Source organism: Haemaphysalis longicornis, unplaced genomic scaffold (assembly GCF_048455015.1).
Source record: "Haemaphysalis longicornis isolate Haplotype H1 unplaced genomic scaffold, Haemaphysalis longicornis Haplotype H1 scaffold_2, whole genome shotgun sequence".
Taxonomy (NCBI): domain Eukaryota; kingdom Metazoa; phylum Arthropoda; class Arachnida; order Ixodida; family Ixodidae; genus Haemaphysalis; species Haemaphysalis longicornis.
The window spans coordinates 222129602-222156751 of NW_027526295.1; the positions used below are offsets into that span (position 1 = coordinate 222129602).

General features: G+C 50.4%; 1 protein-coding gene across 3 annotated transcripts in view; it reads left to right on the forward strand.

Annotated features, from left to right (window-relative positions):
- LOC144169969 (adenylate cyclase type 1-like) overlaps nucleotides 1–27150 on the forward strand; it is a 178907-nt gene that overhangs the window by 70253 nt on the left and 81504 nt on the right. The window contains exon 1 of one of the 3 annotated variants that reach the window (XM_077699446.1): nucleotides 26367–26515. The exons of the other annotated variants lie outside the window; for them this stretch is intronic. The gene's annotated coding sequence lies outside the window, so the exon portion shown is untranslated. Of the gene's footprint in view, nucleotides 1–26366; nucleotides 26516–27150 lie in introns of those variants that run through there. 3 annotated transcript variants of the gene reach the window in all.

Consider the following 27150-nt stretch of genomic DNA (forward strand, 5'->3'; position numbering starts at 1 on the left):
CTAATGGGCACTGGAATCGACCCCATGGCTGCTTTGCATACTACTCAGGGTTCCCCTACGGGAGTAGCGGTGCCGTTCTACTCTGTACTAGGTTGTTTCAACCGACCGGAAGGTGGAAAACGCCTGCTTCGCTTCCCGCTGGAAAAGAACGACAGTGGCCTAGCGTAACCTACAGCCACTAGGAGAACGCAGCTTATTTAGTGGCTCAACCACTACATAAGCTACGCTAGCGCAATCGAGCCTGTCGCAGCGGCGCGCAATCTCAAAGTCCTCGAAAAGTAAACACAGCTGTCATGGCTGCCAAGCGGTGCCCGGACAAATGCCACACGTCGAGGTCGGCCGCAATTGGGTGCAGAAAGCTGGCCACCCTGGCGTCAAGCACCAGAATGGCCGCCCGCGTGCATCAGTGTCGTTACCCAGAAGCGTAGCTTATTTAGGTGCTCTAGCTGCACCAGCCTTTCGACAGTTCGCGGTGATTTCGTACGCTGCACACAGAAGGAAAAAAAAAAATCAAGGAAGCTTGCACTCACGCGCAAGACTTGAATGGCAAAGCTGTTGTTGGTGAGCGTTGCCGGGCACAAAGTTAAGTTTTAGTATCATTGTTTGTTTGCATAGTTGCGGTGCTAGTAATCGTCGTCATATGCATCGAAGAGGTCATCGTCTTCTTCGCGGCGAGTGGTGGATGCAAAGTCATCCTCGGCATTGTAGACTTCCAGCACCTCAACTGGCGAAGCCTACACTAAGTCGCGCAAGGCTTGAACCATATAGCGAAGCTGCAGGGTTTCACTGATGGACACATCACCACGCGTTTGTACAAATCTGAAATTATTTATCTACATGTACCGTCGTTGCTTTGCACTGTGCTAGTAGTAGTCACCGTCGTATGCACCGATATTTACGTGGTCCTCATACCAAGCATTACATGCGCGGTAGCACTTGGCAACAACGCCGGAGCGCTTTTTTTTTCTTTTCCTTCGTTTTTTGCTGAAGACACTGCGCGAGCCGGAGACTCGGCGGTCGGACTCACTAGAGCTCGGAATTTTTTCGCTCCTCGTGGTTCTGAATCTTGCTAGTTTTGTTGTTGTTGCTGCTGCTAAAGCTACTGCGCGTGCCGAGGATGGTCGGCGATCGCCGCGAGGCACGCGCTCGCGAGCGCTCGGCATTCTCTTGGTATTTTCCCCTGCGACGGCGAACTTACGGCTTGTACAAAAAAAAAACCTTGCAAAGCAAAGGAACGGGCGAAGCTTACAAGGGAAAGGAAGGCTTCCCAGGCAGCGAGCGCATGGTTCCCAGTGTGGAAGTCACGCAGAGGGAAAGAAAAGTAAAAACGGCACTTCGTCCACTAGTGTGCACCTGCTACCGTTGCTTAAGCCATGTGAAAGGAACAAGTGACGGGGTTCGAGGGGAAAGGGGGGACGACGATGTTTCGTGCACAAGTTGTTTGACAGCGGGATCTTTACTGGCCTGTCTGCTTAGTTCGCTGGGGCGGCCGCTAGGAGGACCGGTACTGGAAAAAGGTCCATTTGATGGCATGCTCAAGCCTTCCGCACATCCGCCAGCAACTTGAGGTTCGCCTTCTAGAGAAGAACGAAGGCGTCGTCGTCGTCTTCCTCGAAGTTGGAACCCCCCGAGGCCGCAATCCATACATACGCGGAGCCATTCACTTATTATACGACTTCTGCCATCGTCAGTCTTCGAGTGGGTATGCGTGGACTTAGGAAGCGGTGCACGAGGCGCTGTCTTCCTTTCTTTCTTTCCGCCGAAGAAATTATTTCGGATACCGTTACGCAGCCCGACATTGTTCCATAGGAACTCCGTCGTTCCTGTGTTGGCCATTGCAAATGGCAGCGAACTCTTGCAAGCCCCCCCTCCCCCCCCTCCTCCCCCTCCTTCCGCCAGCGAGCAGGAACATTGGTTAGCTGACATGATCGCACAATAAAATGTAGAGTAATTCCGAGAATTGTCAACAAATTTCTTAGGCATTCCTACGCAGTTTCCCTTCATTTATATTTTTTTTTCTTCGAACAGTTATGAATTTTTGTGCGGATACAGGGCGTTACACAGTTGCTTTTAATTCATTTTCTTTTATCGTTATAGGGGAATGGGGGAGGGGAGCCAGTTTTTTGTTACCGTTTAATTTTGGCTTTGTCGTGTGTATATAAACACGACATTTTTTTTATTTCGTTCGTTCAGGTTTAGTATTTTTTAGCTATAACTTCTTTGGCTAAATTTCTTACATAACTATGCCAATTACGCATTTTTGTGCAAGGATAGGGCACGGTTGCTGCTTTTCCTAGATTTTTTATGTTTTGGTTTGTTTTGTCTTTTTTATTTTTGTCTGTCAATGAGGGCGGTGTACGAGACAGATATCAGTTAATTTTTATTACCTTTAGTTTTTTTGCATTAGTTTTTAAAATTTCCTTCGACCACTTTTCCTCTTTACGCCATTGTAACGATTAAACGCGTTAATTTCGCCAATTACGCGTTATCGCGCAGATGCAGGGCGTTACAGGGTTAGTGCTGTGTGGAACTCGTTGATTGGTCGATTGTAGGGTTTAACGCATTGACTCTACTCAGGCGATGAGGCGCGCCGTAGTGGAGGGCTACGGATTAATTTTGACCGCCTGGGTATCTTTAACGTGCGCCGAAATCTCGAGCACACGGGCTTGTACTGTGGTGATCTCGGCGAAGATTGCCTGCGCAATAAAATAGCGCGTCGTATTTACGGCTCGTGGCGTAACAAGTTCTACTCTGCGGCTCCAGTTCAATTTCCTCCATAGTCTAGCTGGTGCAGGGTTGTTCCCGTTTTCATTTAGGTTTCTTTTTTTTTTTGTAAGAAACATGAACTTTTTCCCTTTTTTTTTTCTTTTCCATCCGGTGCACTACCCTTGTCGAGAGCTCATTCTTGCTCGCCAATCGCCGCTTCGTGGCCGACATACGAGCCGTCATTCCGACTAGATGTAAAAGACACTTTCGCTTCTGTGGGTATAAAAGCGGCCCTTCCCTCCTTGCTTATATACAGCAGGTAAAGTAAAAAGCGACCCGAAGTCAAATTCTTAACGCATTGAATCGGTCAGCTCGGAGCGTGGGCGGCGGGGCTTTGACCTTTCACGTACATATCCAGATAATGGACGGCCGTCTTGACAGCCCGTGCGTGGTCATGCGCGGCGTCATCGTCGCCCTGGGGGAATCTTCCTTTGTGACCGTGTCCGCGCCCACTGTCTGTCTATACACCTAACCTTTTAGTGTTCTTCCGTTGTGTTACGCCCGCGCGTGCTATGCAGGGGATTGCGTCATATTATGTTTCGCATTTTTGGGGGGCGAAGCACCTCAAGGCTGAGGCTTGTCCGGCGTCCGTGCTCACGGCACAGCACCGTGTAAATCGACACATCTGTGAACAAAAGGTTCACAGGTTAACAAGAACAAAATAAGAGGTTCACAAGGAGAGAGAGAGAGAGAGAGAGAGAGAGAGAGAGAGAGAGAGAGAGAGAGAGAGAGAGAGAGAGAGAGAGAGAGAGAGAGAGAGAGAGAGAGAGAGAGAGAGAGAGAGAGAGAGAGTGAGTCGTGCTGCGCAAGGAGCATTGGATTGGATTGATATAGATTGGATTAAATTGAATTGTGTTATTGTAGTATCTTGGATTGGATTGGCAATCGTTTTAGCAGCAGTAAGCACTCTCACGGGTGGTTTGCGGTAAGAACGATGCTTCGCCCACTCGTCATCTCGTCATCATTCACTTCGGGGAGATGCGTGAAATTTTTTTTTCTTGCTTTCTTCTTGACTAACTCTTGAAAGGTCATCTTTCCAGTGGTCTTGCTTGGAAGGACGCTTAGATGACGTGTGACCATACTCAGTCACGTGATTTGGCTGTAAAGTCTCTTGCTCGCTTCCGGAGTTTTCGCCCAGTTTGCTTTCACGAAGCAAGCACGTTTCGCAAATGTCCTTAAGGATTTTACGACCTCTACGTGACAGCGCACTCAATTTCGAGGATTGGAATCACGACGACAAAATTTCGATAACAACCGAGGAGTCCGCCAACCCAGTCCCGGCAATGAAGGCGCCCTCGTTGCTTTCTGCTGTTTACACATTTCAGGAGGTCATCAGGCCTCGGTATCACGGGTGACTCCCCATGTCTTATCCGTCGTTTCAATCAATCAATCAATCAATCAATCAATCAATCAATCAATCAATCAATCAATCAATCAATCAATCAATCAATCAATCAAATATCCCTCAATCAATTTGCGCTCGCACGCGAATATGCGAAATTCGAAGCTTCTTCGACTTTGCTAGTTTTTGCGCCTTGTGCTAGTTCAAAGAAGCACGTCGGGAATTCTAAGTCACGTCGCACCTTCATACGGTTTTTGCTAGAATGTCTCCGAGAAAATACCGCGTCAGAAGTGACATTTGACTCCAGATTTGACGTCATGCAAGCTGAACAAGCTGCCTGAATCTGGCAAATTAATTGTAAATTAGTTGCTATCGGGCTTTGCCCCACGATGTGCTGGCTGTCTCGTAGTCGGGGGAAGGGCGTTCACTGAAGAACACAGGTTTGCAGGCCTGAATCAGTCGCCATGTGCGGGTTTATGGCTGGCAGGGCCGCTTATATTCGGCGCCGTATACCTGCTCTGACAACACCACGTGAAACCTTCGCCTAAACCAAAGCTGTGCTGCCTAAGTAATGCTACGAAAAAAATTTTTCGCGGCATATCTACGCCAACTGCAGCTAGCAGGTCCGGTCGGCGTTGCAATTTGTGTTATGGAGGTCGTGGGGTTAGCACCTATGACCATATAAGAGGGAAATACGAGTTTCCTCTTCCCGTTTCCGCATCAAACGTTTCCTCCTCCGTCACCTTTAACAACAGAAGGGCTGCCGTGCACTTTCATCTCGCGTAACCGTGTCACCCGCCCGTCTACTGTGATGCTTCTCATGTTCCTACTGCGTTTTAGCCGAGGGTTCGAAAGTGCGCACAGACTGCGGCTGCCGTGTGGCGTCCTTAAAAGCACTGATTAGCACTGAGCACTCGGGGTCCGCATACCGATCCGCCTGCTGCCGCGTTTCGCCGACGGACGTACACTCGTTTCTCGCCCTGCAAGACGGATCGAGGACGCGCGAGCCAAGACCCGTACAATACGGCGTGTACATGCACTCCTCGATTTGGGAACGAGGCATCTCGCAAACAAAGGGACCAGTAGTGTAGCTGCGTGCCGTTGTGTTTCCGCGCCTTGTTTATGCGCCAGCGTGCGAGAGCAACCTGGAGCGCTGGGAACTTAGGTAGGAAGGGCGTTTTGTTTGCATATGGGATTAGGGATGATGCCGTCTACCTCATCGGCATCGGGGTGACTGCTTCTGCGCATTCCTTTCCCTCCCGGTGACGGGAGCTACGCTGAGAGGAATGCGTGGCGTTCGCTGCGTTCACTTGCGTGGGAGCACCCGGAAAAAATTTCCCGCAAACATAGGTCGGCAAAACAGGTACTCACTCAAACTTGTCTGTACTAGTACTCACTCATCACATACTCGTTTGTAATCGTACTCTCCTACGCAAACTCATTAGTCCTCACGAGTACTCGTTCCCAATCTGTTCTCATTCTTACTCGTAGTCGTACTCAACATGTTACTCACTTGTCATCATGATCATGATAATCATCATCATCATCATCATCCTATCTACGCCCACTGCAGGGCAAAGGCCTCTCCCATAGATCTCCAAGTATTCCGGTCCTGTGCTAACTGCGAACAATTTATCCCCGCAAACTTCTTGATCTCATCTGCCAATCTCATCTACTCACTTGTACTTCTACTCAATCTATACCCACTGGTACTCGTACTCAGTCTGTGCTCACTTGTTTTCGTACTCAATCTGTACTCACTTGTACTTTTACTCAATCATTACTCACTAGTACTCCTATCAATCCGCACTCAGGCGGGCTCAACTCGTCTGTACTCACATGTACACGTACCCAGTCTGTATTCACATTTATTGATGGTCAAAAGTTTGTGCTATCTGGTTCTACTAACTTGTTTCTGATAACTTGTTCTCGCCGTCAACCACTTGCATTCACGTGCTGACATATAATTTGAGTGGAGCAAGCGCAGTGAAGCCATCATCCCTGCCCTTGCTTTCACCATGGCAACCCCGTGGCCAGCGATTTCCGGAGCAGTAACGCCGCGAAAGTGGGAATGCAAAGAACCGCAGTTTTCGCCCTTATAACCTCATGTTACCTTCCTTAAAGGAGCCATGAAGAGAAAACACAAGTTTGGTTCATTCGAAAGATTGCCTCGTTAGAACCATACTGACACCACTTTTAACGCAAACTTCGCTCAAATAAGCTACATAATTAGGAAAAAAGGGAATGACCATGCGACCCACCAGCTCATTTCCCGCAACAGAACCTGTGATGTCACACTAGAATGCTCTGCGATTGGCGGAGGCCGGCAAAAGCAAACGCAAGTTAGGCAGGGCTTACCAGTTTGCATAGTGAGCTATACGCATGTTAAACATACTGCACATACTGCACATTCCTTTTATGACACTAAGAACGGTGGAGTAAACGGTTGAAGTTCCGAACAAACACGCAAACGTGTACGCCAATGCGTACGAAACTACCGCCGGGCGAGCGCGACATCTCGCCGCCGCGCAGACGAATTTTCTGGCTCGAGGCTCTTCGGGGCCAACGAACCGCTCCAGCACGCACAGCCGCGACCTTGCTTGGTATCTTAACCCCTTGACAGGAGGTTGGCCGTCTTATCGCCAACCAGCAAAGGTAAAAATAGAAACGAGGGGAGTAAGGAACAGCAAGCAGCGACGAGATAGTGACAGTCCTCGCAGTTTCGGAATGGTGCTGGCTTGCTGCTATTTTTTAGGAGCTCGTTTCCAGTTTACAACCACTGAAAACTTCAGTTTGTTCGAGTACTTTACAATGAAATTTCGTTGCTACGTTTTGAAATGCCCATGTAGTACGGGCAAATCGTCGAGGGAGTGCGACATCCCCGCCGGTGAGGAGATCTGCTTTCATGTGCTGCCCAACGACGAACCTCGGCGAAGCAAGTGGCTACGTTTTGTGAACTTTGCAAACGGAGGAGAAAGGGAGCTAAACGAAGTAGGAGTGTGCTCGCTTCATTTCCGAGGAAGTGATTACGGCAGGGACCCTTACGTTAGCTCACTCCTGGGACATGCTGGCGCTCGTCGCCGACTTCGTCAAATCGCCGCCAAAGTGCTCTGAGCTTGAAAAAAAAAAGAAAAATACCGTACACACCGCGCATTGACGCTCGTATCTTTCTTGTCGGAGCAGAGAGCTCGCGCGAAAGGCTTTCTATACACGAGACCGGCCAACTGGCATATGCAATACTGCTACTGAAGTTGAACTATTATTAACCGTAATAAAAATACGGCACATACGTATTCGTCCGTCGCGACGGCGCGACGGGGCTGACGAGGAAGCGGTGCCGACGGCTGGGCGTTCGTCTGTTGTGGGTATCGCGGAATGGTCGCTTTCCGGTCCATCCGTGTATCCCACAACTCCTGCCGCTCGTGCACTTAGAAGCATTGAGCGTTCAAGTGGTGTGAGGTTGTATAAGCAAGCCCGAGCTCCTCGGCGAGAGTTTTGTTGTCCGGATCAGGCGATTCCATGACTAGAGGTGCGGGTGCACTAGGTTTCACTAGTATTTTTAAAATGGCCGCCGCCTTGGTTTCGGCACGAGTTCCGGTTCCTGTTTGATTCCCGCGTGTGGGTGCTATATCTGTATCTGTTTTATGAACCGGCTCGTATGACGCCATTGTTCACGTCACGAAATGTGCAATTTATCGGGAGATTTAAAATTTTGGCTTAAATTGCCTTATTTCTCAGTGAATAAAGCATCATTTGCTTCGGGAAAGCGCTTGGGGTACTATGAAACACCTAATCTTTCGAATAAAACCAACTTTTGTTTTCTCTTCATGGCTCCTGTAAGAGTTAAAGGGCGCCGCGGCACCACAAAATGCGTGAGACCCGTGCACGCACGTCGTGATTCGAGTGCGAGATCAAACTCACAAGTTTGTACTTGCGAGTATCATACTCATGAGTACAGTGCTCGCGTGTACAGTACTCACGAGTACTATTCACGAGTGCATGTACTGGCGAGTACTGTACTCACGAGTACATGTACTCATATCTGTACTCACTCGTCATCGTGTTATTTTTGTCTACGTCTGTACTCACTCATCATCGTGCTCACTCGTGAGTTTAAATACAAATGAGTACAAAGGAGCGTACTCACGAGTGAGTACACCGTCCTATACCTCGAAACGTTTAAGAACACGCGTGACTGGAAAACGGTGCTGTGACGAGCGTCTCCAGGGAATATGGAAGTAGGTGTGAGGCTGCGGTGGAGGGGTTTGTCTGCGGCTTGTCTCGGTGCCTGAAACCTGTAATCAATGCAGCGAGAGAGAGAGAGAGAGAGAGAGAGAGAGAGAGAGAGAGAGAGAGAGAGAGAGAGAGAGAGAGAGAAGGCGAAAGAGCATGAGTGGGAGGAAGGGAGGGAGTGTTGCGTGCTCCTTCTTTTCTCGTCGTCTTGAGAGCTTATTACCGGATGTGTTGCAACCCCGGCGCATCGTTTCGTCGCTCATTTATTGCTACTTCCCGCAACCGTATTATTTAAGGGGGCGTGATTTCCCAGCACTTAACGCACGAGGAACCTGTTGAAAGTTCCCGACTCTCATCATCAGTTCATTCTAGCTAACCACAGAGCACCCGGTACCGCTACCGTTTAAGGGCGCAGGACGGTGCGAAATCTCAGAGGAGTAAAGCACCGAAGGTCCGCCTTCTGAAGAACGAAGCCGCTGCACAGCGTGCGCTTATGAAATGTAGAGCACGTTTCCTCATGCTGCCGTCAGCTGCGGCGAACGGAAATGAGTCCCCTGTGGCTCGGTAAAACGCGCCGCTCGAAACAGCGGAGAAAACTGTCACCCCTGAGCGCCGCGACTGCCGCGCCGCCTGTTGCTGCCTTCCTGCAGCATGTACAGGGTAGTAGTGGTACCGCTGCGTAGCTGGTAAGTGCTCGTGCTGTGTTCTGGTTTTATTTCGTCTGATTTTGCACGTCCACGCCCTCAAATAATTGTTATAGTGAGGCAGCTGCTGGGGACAAAAACTTAATTAGGGGCGAAGCACCTTAAGGCCGAGGCTGTGTCCGGCGTCCGTCTGGCGTCCGTGCTCACGGCACAGCACCGTGTAAATCGAAACATCTGTGAACAAAAGGTTCACAAAAGGTTAGAGAGAGAGGGAGAGAGAGAGAGACGCACAGCACCGTGTAAATCGTAACATCTGTTCACAAAAGGTTAACAAGAACAAAATAAAATGTTCACAAAAGGTTAGAAAGAGAGAGAGAGTGAGACGCACAGCACCGTGTAAATCGAAACATCTGTGAACAAGAGGTTCACAAAAGGTTAACAAGAACAAAATAAAAGGTTCACAAAAATTTGGAGAGAGAGGGGGGAGAAAGAGAGAGACGCAGACCACCGTGTAAATCGAAACACCTGCGAAAAAAAGGTTCACAAAAGGTAAACAAGAACAAGATAAAAGGTTCACAAAAGGTTAGAGAGAGAGAGAGCCTGGAGAGCCGTGCTGCGCATGCGCGAGAAGCATTGGATTGGATTGAATTGGATTTGGAATGGATTGAAAGGATTGGATTGGATTAAATTGAATTGTATGGTATTGGATTGGATTGGAAATCCTTTTAGCAGCAGTAAGCACTCTTACGGGTGATTTACGGTAAGAAAGATCCTCCGTGCTTCGCCCACTCGTCATGATTCACTTCGTGGAGGAGGAGGAAACAACTTTATTGGGAAAACACCTGCTGCGGGGACGTGGCCTAGGACGTCGTGATAGCTGGGCCCCTGTCAAGGCTTACTTGCGCGTCCTCTGGGGGAGGAGCACTTTCAGGCCGTTGACGGTTCAGGGCAGCCATCACCAGCTAGACGGCCTGGAGTTGTGAGTTGTAATTGACATCTCTCGCTGCTGCTGTAAGCTGCGGCGGGAGCATGGTGCCTTTCGCTTCTTCTGGATGAGTTCGGCAGTCCCATAAGACATGGGCCTCAGTGGCTCTGTCTCTATTACACAGTTTGCACAGATCACTGGTATGCACTTCTGGACATATATGTTTAGCTATCACTGGGGTCAGTAGAGAGTTCTTCTGCAATTGTCTATATACCACTGACTCTTTCCTTGTTAATTTGGGATGGGGTGTGGGAAAGGTCCTGCGGCTATGTTGGTACCACTCCGGGATCTCCCTGTATGTGGTGAGTGGTGTCGTTTCTTCTGGCACCTGCAACCCTGGTGGGAGGCCCGGACTCTCGGACGCTTCGCGGCTGGTAAGCGCGTGTGCAGTCCGGTCTGCCTCCTCGTTGCGGTTGCTGTGCCCTTCTCGTGAGTTCAATGGGCCCACGTGTGCCGGGAACCATCTTATAGTCACTGGTGTCGACCGGGGGGGTAGGGTACCGCACACCCTCACAACACTGGGGGTCACACTGTTTGTAGCATAACTGGTGATCGCTGAGCGAGAGTCACTTAACACCGTGGAGCATTTCGGATTAGTGAACGCCAAGGCGATGGCCATTTCTTCAGCGTGTTTCGTGTCTTTGGCTTTGATGCTGCCCGCCGTGTATAGGTCGCCAGTGGTGGCGGCTATCACCACTGCGGTGTAGGTGTCTGGTCGGCCTGGGTGTTGAGCGACGTCGACGTAGAAGGCTCCTGTGTCCGTGGCGTGAGTGGCGGTTAGGGCCGTGGCTCTCGCGAGTCGTCGTTCTCGGTTGTGGTCTAGATGCATATGTCTGGGGATGGGACATATACGTAGGCTGTGTAGGAGATTTCTTGGCAGTGGTAGTGATTGTTCGCTGTTACGTTGTGATTCTTGCTTGCGAAAGCCCAGGCGGTCGAGGATGTGTCGCCCAGTGCGGGTCTGCAGTAGCCTCGTACGTTGCGCTGTGCTCTGAGCCTCGGCGATTTCTTCGAGAGTGTTGTGTACGCCTAATTCGAGAAGCTTCTCCGTACTGGTGTGGATGTATAGGCCTGTCGCCATCTTGTACGCCTTGCGGATGAGTGCGTTGAGCTTTTGGCGTTCCGCTGTCTTCCAATTGTGATAGGCGGCCACGTATGCGATATGGCTAATGGCAAAAGATTGCACCAGGCGGAGGAGGCTGGCCTCTTTCATGCCCGCATAGCGCGTGGATATTTTTCGCATTAATCTGATTGCTGTGGTGACTTTGGTTTCGAGCTTATTTACGGTGATGCCGTTGCATCCACGCGCGTCGAGGTGTAAGCCCAAGACTCGCAAGGTCTTTACGTGAGGGATGACGGTCCCGTCTCTTGTTCTTAGAATTATGCCGTCGGCCGCCGTGATGTTCGTGCGTCGCCCGTGAGGTGATAGAACCAAGAGTTCCGATTTGGTTGGGGAGCATATTAGTCCAGTGTCACGAAGTCGATCTTCGATGACGTCGATTGCTTGTTGTATACGGTAGCGAGATGCGTGAATTTTTTTTCTTGCGGAATCAGGGCTAAAAGAGGTCTTGTGAGCACTCTGAACATATACATTTTAAATGTGTCATGTCCCCATCATGGACAGTAGGACCATATTTGTGTAGCTATATTTAAAATTGACGTATCACCGTATCACCATCTGTATCCCGATCGATATCGCGATGTTTTATTCCTCTTTCCCCAGTGTTTTTTGTCCTTTTTTTTTCTTTCGCTCTTTCATCTTACTGTATCCATATCTGTAATGGCAAGCCCTATATAGTGGGGCTGACCTTTTCAGCTTTCATTAAAGCTTTTATTTCTCGCTCTGTCACTTTGTTGTGGTCCCGTCTGCACTCAAAATTAACACGTAAAATGAGTCTTGTTTGTGTGGTTGGGTGCTCGAACGCCACTAAAATGTCTCAGCGCGTTTCGGCGGCTAGAGCGCCAGCGGTGACAACAGCAGGTCATCATCTTCCGTCATCAAACGCGAGTACGTTTATTGTAGCATCGTTTAGACATGAAATTTTGATGTGATTGAGGGTCCGTTTAATCTTGCAACGCTTATATTCTTCAGTAGTAACGATCGCGGCCTTCTTCGAACATTGACGCCGTAAAAATGTCATTGCAGGGATGAGGTGAACTCATTAGCTAACAGCCATCTGTGTTTTTTTTTCTTTTTTTTCTGTGAAAGCGGACCACCCTGATAGGTTAGACGAAGTGCCATGCTTTCAATCATGAAATAGAGGCACACTCATTTAAATAGGCGTAGGCTGACGTTTTGGAGCAAAAAGCAACGGTAGTCAAGGAAGCCGCGCGATAATAAAGCGCCTTCGAGTCAGAAAAAAACAGCAAAGCTTGTATGTGTGTTAAAGAAAAACCTAATTCAGCCTCAGAAATGCTGCTGCACTGAGCCACCCTTGGAGGTTAGACGCAGTGCAAGGCTCTCCAGCGTTAAATATGTGCACACTCGGTTAAATAGATGCCGTCTTAGTGTCGGTTCGGTCTCCCTGAGTTGAAATCGGCGTTCTAAAATTCCTCGGGTCACTTTAGTCTGTTTACGCGGTTTGAAGGCGAAGGCATCACGGCTTCTCATGGCGATACTTATCAAAGACTTCTCGACTGCTCCATCATGTTTTCGTCTTCCTCGTCTTTTGGCGCGAATTACATCGACATTCAGACTGCAGGCGATACTTGACGCCACCCAGAATTCCGAGTTGTCCGGGGCTCTGGTGCGCCTGTTCCACTCACGTGCCGCCACGATCACCGTTCATGCGGCCCGCTCTAGGTTCACCCTGTTCCGCCACTGGAAACGCGATGAAGCAGCGCGGTGGTAACTACCAGCTTTGGCTGGTGCAGAGAGCCCAAGAAGCCGGACGGACTCAAGGGGTCCCGGAATGAGGACTCTTACCCAGAGCTGACTGCTTTAGAGACACGTTTCTCCTCCCTGCTCTGGAGACCCGCGTTCAATTCCCATACAAACTCAAATGCGTGCGTGCGTGCGTGCGTGCGTGCGTGCGTGCGTGTGTGTGTGCGTGTGTGTGCGTGTGTGTGTGTGTGTTTGTTTGTTTGTTTGTTTGTGTTTGTTTGTTTTTCATTTACTCTTAAAGCGGCCCCATCTTCTGTACCGGACGACAGCAACAACGCTGGTGTTTTTCGCGCATTGGGGCGACTGCCGGAGTTCGTCAAGATATGCTTCTCTTGCAAGGAAGGGATTGGATATGCGCGCTGCTGGTGCATCGTTTGGCCGAGATTGATTGATTGAATCTTTTTATTGGAGCAAGGAGGGCATGTGCCGTATACGGGGGGGGGGTGATGGAAGGAAGGGGATTACTAATCAAAAGAGGGGATTCTTGTTATGGGGACCTGAAAGTTTTCACCTGGGTCGGCCCCAGTGAGACTACTCGCGCCGGACCACTTATAACTGCAAAAGCGGCAACTGTTCGTAATTAAGATGCGTCTATAATCCAGTATGTGCTTCATGTTGTAGGGTGTCGGGATTAATGTTTGTTAGGCTCTCAGGGCAATGTTTGGCATAGTGTGAGCATGTCCACACTACACACAGAACACAAATAAGCCGGAATGGGAGTAAATGGCTTGTGTCATAACTCAGTACCAATTCGGAGTTTTCAAAACTCCTTCCAATGGGAGTTTCGCCTTACTCCCATTATTTCGGCAGTTTTTTTAGTAGCATATGGGAGTTTCATTTTACTGCCACTACAATGGGAGTTTCCAGGGGTACCATTGGGAGTGTATTGTTTCCTCCAACTGGGAGTTTTCAGGGGGCGCATTGGGAGCAGTGTTGACCTGCATTCGAGGTTTTTTTTTGTGTTTTTGTGCGCTTCATATATATGCGCTGCAGTGGAATTTATTACTGCATTTGGGAGTTCTTAATAAGGGCACAGGCCGCATTTTTATTTTTCGTTGGGGATCACGTAATTTCTAGTCTTTTTCCGCTTCAAACGTTGAATGGCGAAACGTGAAAAGTTTGTTTTCTGCACAGTCAATTTATTGCATAAAAATTACATGGATACGATATACGTGTGAACACGTTAATAAGACAATAAAAACACTGAATCAACAAAACACCTACATCGAGAACACAAGGTATCTTGGTAAGAACTTTATCTACTACAACACTCAACGAAAAAAATTTAAGCCATTTGCAAACAATGAGGTCAGCATGGTGTCGGTTCGCTGTTTGCTTGCACCTGCCTCCCAAACGCTGACGTTGCCGCACCCCCTGGCACGTTCTTCTGGAAGCCACAGCAGCACATTCATTAGAGGGATAGCAAAACGCTTTAAATCTGCGGTAACAAATACATAAGCATATTGGGCATCTGACCTGAAAAAAAAAAAAAAAAGAAACGGCACTGTAAAGACGCTGAACTTGTCACTCTTGTGTCCAACTTTCCGTAATGTCTGAATGTTTGTTTAAACCTACGCAAAATTACACTTCTGTCCGAGACACCTGCGCTCACTAGTTCGTCAAAACGAAGTGTTCTGCTAAGTTCAAAAAAGTGCGCGACCCTTCCTTGTGGCAACCAACTTCTCAAAGTGCTTCATTTCCCTCTTTTCCTTGCGTGTAGTGTTCTGGGAACGAGCTTCAGGTTTTACCCCCCGCACTGCCCCTCTCTCCCCTCACCGAAAGTTAAGGAAAAATTTCGGTCGGTGTGACGCCTGCGCGTGCCCCCCTTCAAAAAAAAAAAAAATAAAATAAGCAGTCGTCTGTCGACTCTACAGAATGCTCCCTCGAATGGCGTTTGCTGGTTATAGTTACACACGCCTAGCGTACGGAGAGCTCCCACGGAGCCCCGACCTTCTCCCTTTCCAGTGAAAGCAATTAATCGCCGGCGGCACGCGGCAGTCACCCTACTCGTAGCAGGCGCGGCTGGCACCACACCTACTTCTCAAGAAAAGCGGCTGCCCTGCGACGTTTGACCGGCCAACTTCACCCTCGCTTGCCAGTAAGCCACAGACACAGCCTAACAAAAACACCTAACAGCTGTCCAGAGTTCGGACAGTTTTCATTCTGCTTGCGAGTGTGAACCAGTGAGTGTTCTGCTCGAGACCCGCGCAAATACGCATTGCTTTCACACCGTTCGGCCTCCCCAATGACGTTCCGGGCATGGTGCCGTCTTTCACGCACAACGCTCACCTCCAGTGGCGGAGAATCGCCCGTGCAGTGGCGCGGGAAACACGTTGAGTTTATTTGACGCTAGAAGGGGCACAAGTCTGCCAAAATGTTGCGTACAATAAAAAACGTGAAAATCTTACCTTCAACCACCTCGCAGAGGGACAACCGCGTTGTTTTTAACGAGCCACTCTCAGCGATCACTGCATTTAGGCCTCGCGTCGGCTCGCTGGCGTATTCCGTCGGCTCGAAGGTCGGTGACACGGAGGCGACGTTGCAGTCCGTCGCACGTCAGTCCAGGCTGGTTCCACAATGTTCGCAACGAGCTTCGGTTGTTGGGAAGCACTTCACATCCGTTCGTCCGGCCGCAAGTTCACACTGGCAATAAATTTTCGGGGGCGCTGGAGCTCACACGACACACGACACCAACTGGCAGCCATTTTGTAAGGACGCGTAAAGGAGGAAGGGGTGAAGGAGGAGGAGAAGGAAATGGAGGTGGCGTGGGAGTTTTTAATACTCCCATTAGGACAAACGCAGTAATCACAGCCAGATACTGCATTTTGTGAAGAGGTACAACCGTGGTAAATGCGCTTATTTACTACGGCTTGTGGCCCCCGGTGTAAACTGGCAGTTTTTCCACCATCATACTACCACACGTGGGAGCAGGCCGCCTGTCGTGAGGAGTTTAAAAGACGTATTCCAGCCAAGAAACTCCCATTCAGACTAACTTGTGTTTTGTGTGTAGGCGGTGGAGGTCTGATTTGGCATCATTGTTGCAGTAGGGGCATCGTGGGTGTGTGTTGGGGTATTTTGTCCATTTCTGGTGAATGTAAGAGTGTAGGCGGCATCTGCGCATAGCAGGCGTCGATTGTCATCGATCGTTCTGACCAGGGCGGTGTTCTCTTCCCCGCGCGTGTGAAGACGTGACACGCATTCGCTATGCCCCTCAGCGCCTGCTTCGTTTTTCCCGCTTAATTCCCTCGACGTGCGGCGCTAATTGAAGGCGCTCACTTGTAAGCGTCTCGCCTCGTGACTGAAATAACGGCGGGAAATCTGCAGCCTCTCTCTGCACGCGGAACGGCGTTGCAGTTCGTGTAGAATCTGGTATAAGTGTTTAAACTGTTCCTGCCGTCCTATGGGCAAGTATATTGATTGTGTGCGTTGCACGTTGCTTGGCTCGGTGCTGTCAAGGCCTACGTTATGTAAACGCATCGCTTCACCATTAACCATTGTCTGCCTCGTTTGTTTTTCCCCCGCGTAACATGTTAGGGGATGTTGCAGAGTCATCCCCGTCCCGGACTTCGAACATCGCCCCTCCTGTAGCGTTCTGGCTTCTGAAGGTGCTTTGGTTATGTCGGCTCGTCACAGCTCCGTACACGCCCGTGTCCAACCTTGTGACCCCACCAACTTCATCCGTGGGGGCAAGGCCTTCTTCACTGCTTGTTTCATCCCATCTTTCGTTCTCTTCGCACTCGCCTGTCTACTGCGGCCTCGACCGGGACAGTCGTACTTCACACCACCATGAACAGCCATCTCAGAAGAGGAGGACGAAGCTGTATGCGGCGCATAGCTTGCACGGGCTGTGTCTCGTGGCTCACATCGTGTAAATACATTGCTTCACCATTTGCCATTGTTCGTGTCACTTGTTCTGCCAGCACAACAATTTCTTGGCGTTTCTTCTTTCTTTGTGGTGCTGCTTCCGTGTATGCTATTTCCTCGTCAGAGCTAACACGTGTAATACATGAGTCATGATCGGTTGGTGTAACTCGGATGAGTTACACCAACCGATCACCAGGGTTCTAAGCATTTGGCCCTCACGAGCGTCAGTGACGTCAACCACAGATCACCATCGTTCGGTGTTACACGCGGGCGGGTTTATCGTCGGCTCGTTGACACCTCACAACTGATGTCATCAAAGGTCGCTTTAGCTTTGCAACATGCGTCGGTTGTGACGATCGCGGCTCGTTTAGAACGTAAACGTCGTAAAAATGTCATTGTAGGGTGAGGTGACTTATTAGCTGACAGCCATGTGTTTTTTCTGCGAATCTGAGCCGTCCTAAAAGGTTGCATGCAGTGACGCGCTCTGCAGGGTTAAATATATGCACACTCAGTCAAATATGTTCGGGCTGACTGACGCCTTAGAGCAAGATTCAACGAAAGTTAAGGTAGTCAACCATTTATAAAGTGTATTTGAGTCACCAAGAAAAAGGTTATACGTGTTAAAAGCCGCACGCAGCCTCAGAAATATTAATGCGCTCTCGCCTTGACTCATGTCAGCCGGTGCTCATTGGACACAAATGCACGCGAATGGCTGTAACTTTAGAGCATGGCCGGAATTCTTAACTAGCGGTGCGTCCAAAAGCGGTACGAAATCACGTTGTAAACATTTTTGAGACCTTTAGGTACCGCTAGTTTGCTTTTTTTTTTTATTTGAACGAGCCTGAACCCATTGTGGACACAAGAATGTGTCCTCAATTAAGAACGGAGTTCAAAACATCAAAACCAACTGAAAACTGGCATAATTAGCGGCATAAATGTTAGTTTATAATCGGTGGTTTTAGCGAACGTTTTATTAGAAAAAAAAATGGCTGGCGGTTACGATACTCCATAATGCGATGTTTGGGCGCAGCAGCAGTGCGCTGAGGGAGCACTCACTCGTGCGTTCTCTCGACGGTAGCGATGGTGAGCCTTTGCGTCGGCGGCGCGTAGTGCGTCTTAGGAAGGGACCACGACGTGCGTCATAGGCAGGGAACGTACTCCATCGTCACGCACACGCCCCCCTTGCGTTTTTCGCCAGCGTCGCGCAGACGAGCGTCTCGTGCGGGCACTGCATACTGCCCTCCCTCCCCCTCCCCCCCCCCCTCCTTCACAACCGCGCACTTTCGTAGAGCGCTCGCGCCGTCATGGCTAACGGGCAGAGCTGGCCCTCAGCTCCATACCCGGAGCCCCGGACTAGGGGCACCTTCTTTTAATAAAGTCTCTCTCTCTCTCTCTCTCTCTCTCTCTCTCTCTCTCTCTCTCTCTCTCTCTCTCTCTCTCTCTCTCTCTCTCTCTCTCTCTCTCTCTCTATCTATCTCTCTCTCTCTCTCTCTCTCTCTTCACAATTCCGCGACACCCTCCTCCTTTGATTTTTTTTTTCACTATTCGGTCTTGCCATCGTTCACTCGGTGCTGAGCACGAGGTCGCGGGTTCCATTCCCGGCCGCGGCGGCCGCTTTCCTGATGGAGGCGAAAAGCAAAAACGCCCGTGTGTACGAGATTTCGGCGCACGTTAAAGATCCCCAGGTGGTCAAAATTAATCCGGAGCCCTCCACTACGGCGCGCCTCATCGCCTGCGTTGCGTCGGCGCGTTAAACCCTACAATCAATCAATCAATCGTTCACTCGGTTACGACGGCGACATGGCTCAGCCCAGAGACGGGCGCCAAAGGGCGGCGCCCTAAAAATGTAGCGCAGCCCTAGAAACGGAGGGCAGTAGTCAGATGCCTGCTTTTGTTTGGCTCAACGCGTGGTTCGCACTTCGCAAAGCTTCGGGCAGAAGGAACACACACCAAGCTGCCGTATCTTCTTCTGCATTTCTGATTGGCTTTCGCATGAAGCCCCTCTCTATTTGTTGTATTTTCTGCGCCCTTTGTTCTGTGTTGAGATTATCGTTTGCGCGCACGTTGTAAGTAAAGCTCACTCACGAGCAGCCTCTCTTCTCTGCCGTCTTCTCGGCCTTGAAAGCGAGATACGGGGATTTTTTTCAGGGGTAAGTCGCACACTGCCTAGGCATAATTTGTGAGACGCACAGCGCTGGCGGCACGTGGTTAATTAAACTCTAACGACAACAAAAAAGACATTTCGGGTAAATTCCAGCTCGGGATTTAAACGAGGAGCTCGTCTGCTGACCCGACGGGAAGTGTCGGAGCTTGACGCGTTCACTGTACTCTCGGTAACTAGCGGGCAGCAAGGAATCCCCGGCGTCGGACCGACGTTAATTCCTCTGATTACTGACACCGCTGTCTCAAAACGCTGCTGCGCCAAGTTCCTCTTCCCCGAACTTCCGCGCGGACCTTGTTCCTTTGGTAGCGCACTGCGGCGTTTGCGGCGGGCCTAATTAGGCCTTTATTATTGTCACTGCCTCCCTCGCGAAGCACCGGCAGCAGCGGCAGAGTGTCTCCCTTATCGCAGGCGCGTTCCGGATAGCTCGGCGGCGCCTCGACGCTGCACGAGCCGTTTGGGACAGAGCCCGTCGCGCGCAGCTGCAGAGCTCGTTATTGAGCGCCCTTTAACGAGCGGCGGCTGTGCCTCGCATGCGGGTTTAATCCCACACCCCTCGTGCTGCTGATTGACCCTCCGTGTTGCGCGTGTACGCGCGCCCGCGGCGTTGTTCGGCCTGGGAATCGGCTGCCCCTTCGCGCCGTGCCATAGACAGGCGCGCAGCTAGGGACGCGCGCCACGCTCCCTCTTCACCTTCCGAACGGTAACCCTACTACAACGTCGCCCGTAACTGCCTCAACGGTGAGGCGGCCAAAAGAGGGAAGCGTTGATTAAAAAAAGGGTGACAGGGGAAGTTGGGGACGGGGGTAGAAAGCGTGGGGGATGCGCTCTCCTCGAAGGGAACGCGCTCGTTGTTCCCGGTGGAACCGGTCCCTAGTAATGGAATTTCCTGCCGTGGGGGGAGGAAAACGCCTCAAAACATTGCCCCCTTGGGAACGCTGGTTAATTTGCGCCCAGCGAGCCTTGCGCGGTTATTGTTTCGCTTGTGCACACCTCGACGCCGCCTAGCGAAACAGCAAAAATAAGCGCGGCATTGGGGCGACGGGAAAAGGGAATGGGAGCGAGGAAGAACAATGAGTGGCCGCGAAAGAAGCGTGTGACGGCTGAGGCGCGCGGAAGAAGACGGGGAAATTAGTGGCGCGGCGGCGATCAAGTGAAAGCGGCCGGAGAAATGAATCGCGCCGTGTCTGCATGCATCCGCATGCGTTCTTTCCGCTGGCTGCTCAGCACTTCCGACTCCATCTTGCTCTTTTTCGTGCGAGAGTATTATAAGTGGCTCATTGAGCGAAAAACTCGCGGTCTGAGAAACGCGGCGGCACATAAATTCCCATCGGCAGAGACGCGTTCCATAGCGCGCACGTCTAAAAAGTTAAACACACACACAAAAAAAGGCTCCCGCCTTCGCGGCTAGGCGACCCCTGGGCATGCGCACATTTCAGCAGGCGTCGCAAAGCTCCGAACTTCGGCCGCTTCTGCACTTGAAGCCCAGCGGCGCAGTAGTCACCGGCGAGCCAAAGCGCGAGGAACGAATCGTCACTTAACGCGTCCCCCCATAGGCATCACCTAACAACTGATCGATTGAAATAAAAGCTAACTCAGCAATGTGGCAACGTACGCGCGTCGATACGACAGAAATTCTTTCGCATGAACATCATCATCATGAGAAAGGCGTTGGTGTCCTCGTTTTGCTTTTGAAGAGTTGTCTGGTACGTGGGAAATGAATGAAATGTGCGTAACTAAGCTCAGAAAACAAAATAAAAAAATGTTTGCTTTTCCCGTGATTGTTCAAGGCGTGGGAATCGAGGCGACTCATCACGTTTCGTCTCGTTTCAACGTTCAGAGCGAATCGTCGACAGGAGGTCTGTATGAGCACGCCCAGGGGACATCGGCGTACACTGGTGCACACGATAGGTCAGCGTCACTAAGCCCTATGCAGAACTATGACTACGGAGCTTGAAGCTGTAAACCACATTTTGTGGCGGTGAAACTACTATACCCGACCGTCTTTTCCGACAAGGGGAGGGGGCGGTGCAAATTTCGCTAAATCCTGTGTAATTAAAAACGGAGTAAGACAGCTTCAAATAACGTCATTTAGTTATTTCTTACATTGAGCGTAGCGCTTATGGATAATTTTATGGCAATCCATGGTGCAAATACCTCTGGCAGGTTGATTAGAACGCGATAGTTACCACTGTTCCTTCGCAGCAACTCGTGGTTGATTGATTGATTGATTGATTGATTGATTGATTGATTGATTGATTGATTGATTGATTGATTGATTGATTGATTGATTGATTGATTGATTGATTGATTGATTGATTGAAGGGTTTAACGCGCCGACGCAACGCAGGCGATGAGGCGCGCCGTAGTGGAGGGCTTCGGATTAATTTTGACCACCTGGAGATTTTTAACGTGCGCTTAAATCTCGTACGCACGGGCGTTTTTGCTTTTCGCCTCCATCAGAAAAGCGGCCGCCGTGGCCGGGAATCGAATCCGCGTCCTCGTGCTCAGCAGCACAACGCCTTAGCCGCTGAGCCACCGCGGCGGGTTCGCATCAGCTCGCGCCGCTACTGTCCATTTCCAGTGCGGCGCGAGGCGGCCCCCGGCTAGTGCAGCGCCGCATTTCCAAGTGGGCGACTGTCTGGAACTGTGGCGTAGGTTTTATTATTTCGTCAGAATAGGGTATTCCGCGTTTATTCCTAGCGCTGATGTGCTTTAACACAAGAGTCAAAGTTATTTGAAGTGCGAATTTTATTCAATCTGAGGAAGTACGGGCGTCATTGAACGCCATAGCGCGTGAGCTGCATTCGCTTTCAAGCAGCAGACCCAGCTGAATAAAGCGACGCCAACAAGCACGGCTGAGAAGCGTCCGCATAAGTATGCATGCTTCGCATATAAAAAAGGCTTTCCGCTTCCGTTTCTTTGCCGCTACAGCCGTGCGAAGGAACCAACGGCAAAGTCTGCATTGATCGGGTCAGCTGGGTCGAAATTGCTTTCAGGGGCGTCGTGCCGTGGTCCCACTGGTGGCGTCGTGGTCGGCCTAAACAGGCCGGCTAAAACGGTATGATAGAAAAGGTTGCTTCCTCTGTCCAGAAGCGGGGCGCCCGTGTACCCTTACCAGTGCTGATTTCGGACGCCTTGGTGAAAGGGGAGGGTGCGCCTAGGGAACAAGTCAGACGAACAACCAGGCCCGAAATATGACTTCACTCCAAAACGTGAAGTTGTGACTTGACGTCTTGCAGTGCAAAACGTTATTCCCGTGTTGTTTGATGTCACGACGCAGAGGTCATCATTGGCCTTAAGCGAAGCTTTACTGTTCTCACTGACGCCGTCTATAACGCGAAAACGCCGGAGTGAAAGAAAAAAACGCTTCCCGTGGCCCAAAATCGAACCTGGGTCCCTCGGTTTATGAAGCCGGCGTCTATCCAAGTGGTCTGGAAAAGTTAGACAACCAAAGAGTCTGTCGCGATATACAGCTTTGCGTTCAACCATCGTCGTCGTTTGACGGAGGGGTGCATGATTTTTAAAGCGGCACTGTTCAGGAGCTCGTAGAGCAAAAAAAAAAAAAAGCCGTCAGCGGGCGCTGGCCGCTGAAATCACGATTGGTCGATAGGGCCATGGTGAATGCGAGTCACGTAGAGGAGAGGAAAGTTCCAATCTGTCGTCAAAACCGCCACTCATCGTTCGCAACAGCCGGCGGAGAACGTAAGTGATGGAATGGCTTTCTCTGGAGTCATCTTCGACGAGTGCGGACGGCGCTTATGCGTCTGCTCCTGCTCGGCTATCGCATTCCAGTATTCCTATCATAATCGTCGTCGTCATCGCCATAAGGAGTCGAGTTATGCCCACCTCGCGTAAAGCCACCAGTTCGGGCAGTAGCAGCCCAAGCGCACAGAAATAAGCATCGTCGTCGTCAACTTGCCCCTTGGAAACAACCAGTCTACAGGTACCACTTAATCGGCAGTCGTTCTCAGAAAAGTTACGAAATTCCCGCACTGCAAAGTCAACGCTCCGGGATACAGGTCTTGGTCCAGGCAGAAGCTGTGCCCGGCGGGTACCGCTTGGAGGCCGCGGTAGGCAGTGGGAGGCTGCGAGTCTTTCTCCCGCAGGTAGGCCGGTATAGTGCTCGCGTTGGTGCATGTGCAGCGAAGTTCTTCCCAGTGAGCGAAACTGCGGTGGTCCTATTGCGTCTCCCGCGGAGCTGGCGAGTCCTGCAATCACAGAAGACCGCGGATTCTATCTGCTACGTCGTCAAGGCGAAGTGTGCAAGACAATGACAATTACAAGGAGCAGCAACTCTGTAGATCTCGGCCGGGTGACAGCAAGCGACGCTGGTTGGGTTCTCGGCGCTTGTCACGCTCTTAATTCCCGCTCGTCGAAAAAAATTGCCACCCCCGCGCGCTCCCCTTTCCGGATCTCGCGCCGTCCGGGTCGCGACGCACGAGAAGGGTGGCGTTACCATCGCGATAAGCTGCTGCCCTGCATGACGCCTCCTACCCAAACTTTCCGCTCTACCACCGACGATGCAAACACTCCGGCTTCTGAAGGAGGCGGAAAGCAGAAAACGCCCGTGTGTTCGAGATTTCGGCGTACGTTAAGGTGGTCAAAATGAATACGGAGACCTCCACTACGGCGCGCCTCATCGCCTGTGTAGCGTCGGCGCGTTAAACCCTACAATCAGTCATTCGTTTTTTTTTTAATTTTATTCTTTAATTTTGATTCTTTTCTTCTTGTCTCCCACTCTTCTTCTTCCATCTACTTCCTTTGTTTCCTTCTCCCCCCTTCCCCGCAGAGTAGCATGTCGGCGAATTCATGCTGTCAAACCTCTCTGCTTTCTCTGTAATAGTCTCTCTCTCTCTCTCTGTCTCTCTCTCTCTCTCTCTCTCTCTCTCTCTCTCTCTCTCTCTCTCTCTCTCTCTCTCTCTCTCTCTCAGTCAGTCAGTCAGTCAGTAAATCAATCAATCAATCAATCAATCAATCAATCAATCAATGGCGTTGTGGCGGAGGCAGGGGGCGGTAGCGGGTTGTGAGGAGGAGGATGAAACTGCTCCCGCTGCCTCGTCGTTCAGTGGTGTGTTCAATTGCTTTCATGAGAACCGTGAGAACCGGACGTCTGGGTCGCGCTTTGCCTCTCGGATCCGGCACATCCACTAAGTGACGATAGCCCCTCCTGGAAATTTCCTACCACTCCTGCTGCGTGCATTCCGAGTCCTTTTCGCACCCGAGTTTTCTTATTTCTTCAATTTTTTCCCCATCCTTTGGTATCCGTTCCATTGGGTAGATGTTATAAGTGCGCTGGTTGTCAGAATCCTGCTCCTTGCATTAGAATGTCTCCTTTCCGGATTTGTTCCCTAATTCGTGACGCAGTTTTCTTATTCATTATTCTCACCCCTATAGCGTTCTTTTAAAAGCTCGCTGGGCCGACAGGAAAAGCGCCCTGCAGGATTTTGTCCCGTTTGATTGCTATGGTTGGCCGTGTTCAGCTGTGTTGTGCTAAAGCAGGGCCACGTTTGTTTGGCGTGAGCGTGCTTATGAACATGCATTCTTGGCGCGGTGTTTCGAAAGCGGAAAAGTCACGTTTAGGCGAGGAAGTAATTCGAGTGGAGCAGCACACGAGGCCGTATACAGGCTCTTCTTTCAGTGCGAGAACCTGGCGAGCGTGATATTTCTTCAATTAAGGTGCCAGGACATTTGCAAGCTTTTTCTCTGCCGTTTTATGGTTCTAAATGCATAGCGCCGTTTGCGCATACACACACGCTTTGTACTCACTTAAGGGCTTATTATATTTAGAGTGCCTGCGTAAAGTGCAGCCTTCTATAGGCCTGCATTTTCGGATTAACATAATAAAATTTATGCGCTGCGTTTGCCATGTAGCATCTTGTGGCATTGATTGATTGATTGATTGATTGATTGATTGATTGATTGATTGATTGATTGATTGATTGATTGATTGATTGATTGATTGATTGATTGATTGATTGATTGATTGATTGATTGATTGATTGATTGTAGGGTTTAACGCTGCGACGCAAAGCAGGCGATGAGGCGCGCCGTTGTGGAGGGCTCCGGATATATTTTGACCACCTGGGGAAATTTAACGTGCGCCGAAATCTCGTACGCATGGGCGTTTTGGCTTTTCGCCCTCATCAAAAAAGCGGCCGCCGCGGCCGGGAATCAAACCCGTGTCCTCGTGCTCAGCAGCGCAACGCTTAGCCACTGAGCCAGCGCGGCGGGTATCTTGTGGAATTAAAACTATCCGATAAACTGCACCTTTGAAGGCATTTGAATGTTGAAAATTCGCAAATCAGCGGCAATCGGACCAAAATCTTGATTAGGCGTTGGAGGACTTCGGAGTATTTTCTCCAACTTGTCCTTCCCATGACATAGCTGCAGACGATACCAAAGGCAGAGCGACCGCCGGCAGTCGAGCGAAGTCCCGCCGGAATTTTTAACGGCACCACCTCCGCCGCCTCTCACGAATGCAGCTCTTTGATCACTAACTCCTTCCTTTGTGATCTTGCGGTGGCGAGCGGAAAAATTTTGCATTGAACAGGCCGACACTAGAGCGATGTACTACTTTGGTCCTTGCCCCCATCTTCGGAGGAGTTATTTTCTGTCTCTTTCTCTCGCAAACTTGCGCACTTTTCAATAAAGCGTTTTCTCTGTCCATGCGCTAAAGCTATATTGCGTAGAGAGAGAGAGAGAGAGAGAGAGAGAGAGAGAGAGAGAGAGAGAGAGAGAGAGAGAGAGAGAGAGAGAGAGAGAGAGAGAGAGAGAGAGAGAGAGAGAGAGAGAGAGAGAGAGAGAGAGAGAGAGAGATTTCATGGTACGGAGAGTTCAGTCTGACAGCGCACGGCAGAATTTTTTTTGTGTGTGCGGCTGCGTTACGATCCTCCGAGTAATGTATGCAGAGGAGCAGAGCAGTACTCCAGGAGCAGTACCCCAGAAACCCTCTATAGCACTGCAGCAGAGCAGCGGCCGGAAGTGAAAGCGGGAACTGTCTCAGAGCGTGCGTGCGGCATTTCATTTCGGGCGACGCCGCCGCTGTGGAAGACCCAAATGAAGCGGGTGCGCTCCGGGGAGGAGAAAGAGCAGAAACTGCCCCGATGGGCTGGCCAGCCGCCGCTACATTAAACCGCGTGAAAATTGTCCGCGCTCGTTAATCTTAATAAACTGCGAACGTAAACATCGCGTGAGACGCTCGCTTCACGCCTGCGCATGTTCTGTGGCTCTCCGGGAGCAGTACAGGCTGTCTATGGCTCGCTGCCTGTCTTTATTATTATTACCGCTTTTTTTTATATTTTTCTTGGGCTTGGCGCAGATAAGCCTCAAAGCTTGTTCGTTGTGGCTCGAAAGTGACTCCTACCGCCGCCACGGCCGACTTAGAAGGCATCGGAGATGCCCTCCATGCGTCTTCTTCTCAGCTGAAGCAGTATGACATGTTACTTGTACGATGATGCACGCTCGTGGCGATAGCCGGAAATGTTGGGATGAACAGTCGTGCCGTGTCCTGCGGTTGATGTCGCAGTTGTTGCAGGGCCATTCGCCTGTATGTCTGTGGCGACAGCGCCGCTAACCACTTTACTGCGGCCCTTCTTCGCCTCGAAGCGTGGCGCCATGATTGGCCTTGTCCCCGGTGAGTCGTCGTTCATCTTGGCACTCTCCCCGTGATAGGGGATCCTAATCAAGTTGTCTCGCCGGCCTGACACTTCTTCGGGGTGCCACCATCTCATCACCCGTGTAGCTCTTCGATTAGGCTGTTTCATCCGGTTCAGGCTGCTGTTTTCTCTTTTATGTTGTTTTTGCTCCACCGTTCGTGGAAACTTCTGGGACAACGTCCGAGAACTGTAAATAAGTTCTAAATTGGCACTGCGTATGGCACTGCTGTCGAAATACCCGCTGCAGCAATACCTGTACTTGAGATTAATGTCGAGGGAGTATATGAAGTTAACGCATCGCTTCTTAACAACGAAAGAAAGGCTAAAAAGCAAACAGAACGGCGTTGCAGAAAGAGAAAACGGACCCACAAGCGCTTTAGGCTGGCTTTAACATAAGCGGCATTGATTTAGAGATTGAGAGCTCAATTCGGTTAACCGTGTTGCGAGATGTTGACTGTTTGTCCCGGTGCTGGCTAAAAGCAGTCAGTGCGAGCTTGTTATTGTTAACACAACAGTCCATGGGCATCATTTGTCTACGTACGGGTGTCTACTTTTTTTCTGTTTCCCTTTCGCGACCTCGCCTTGGTGGATGGACGACAAGGCGCCTATACCC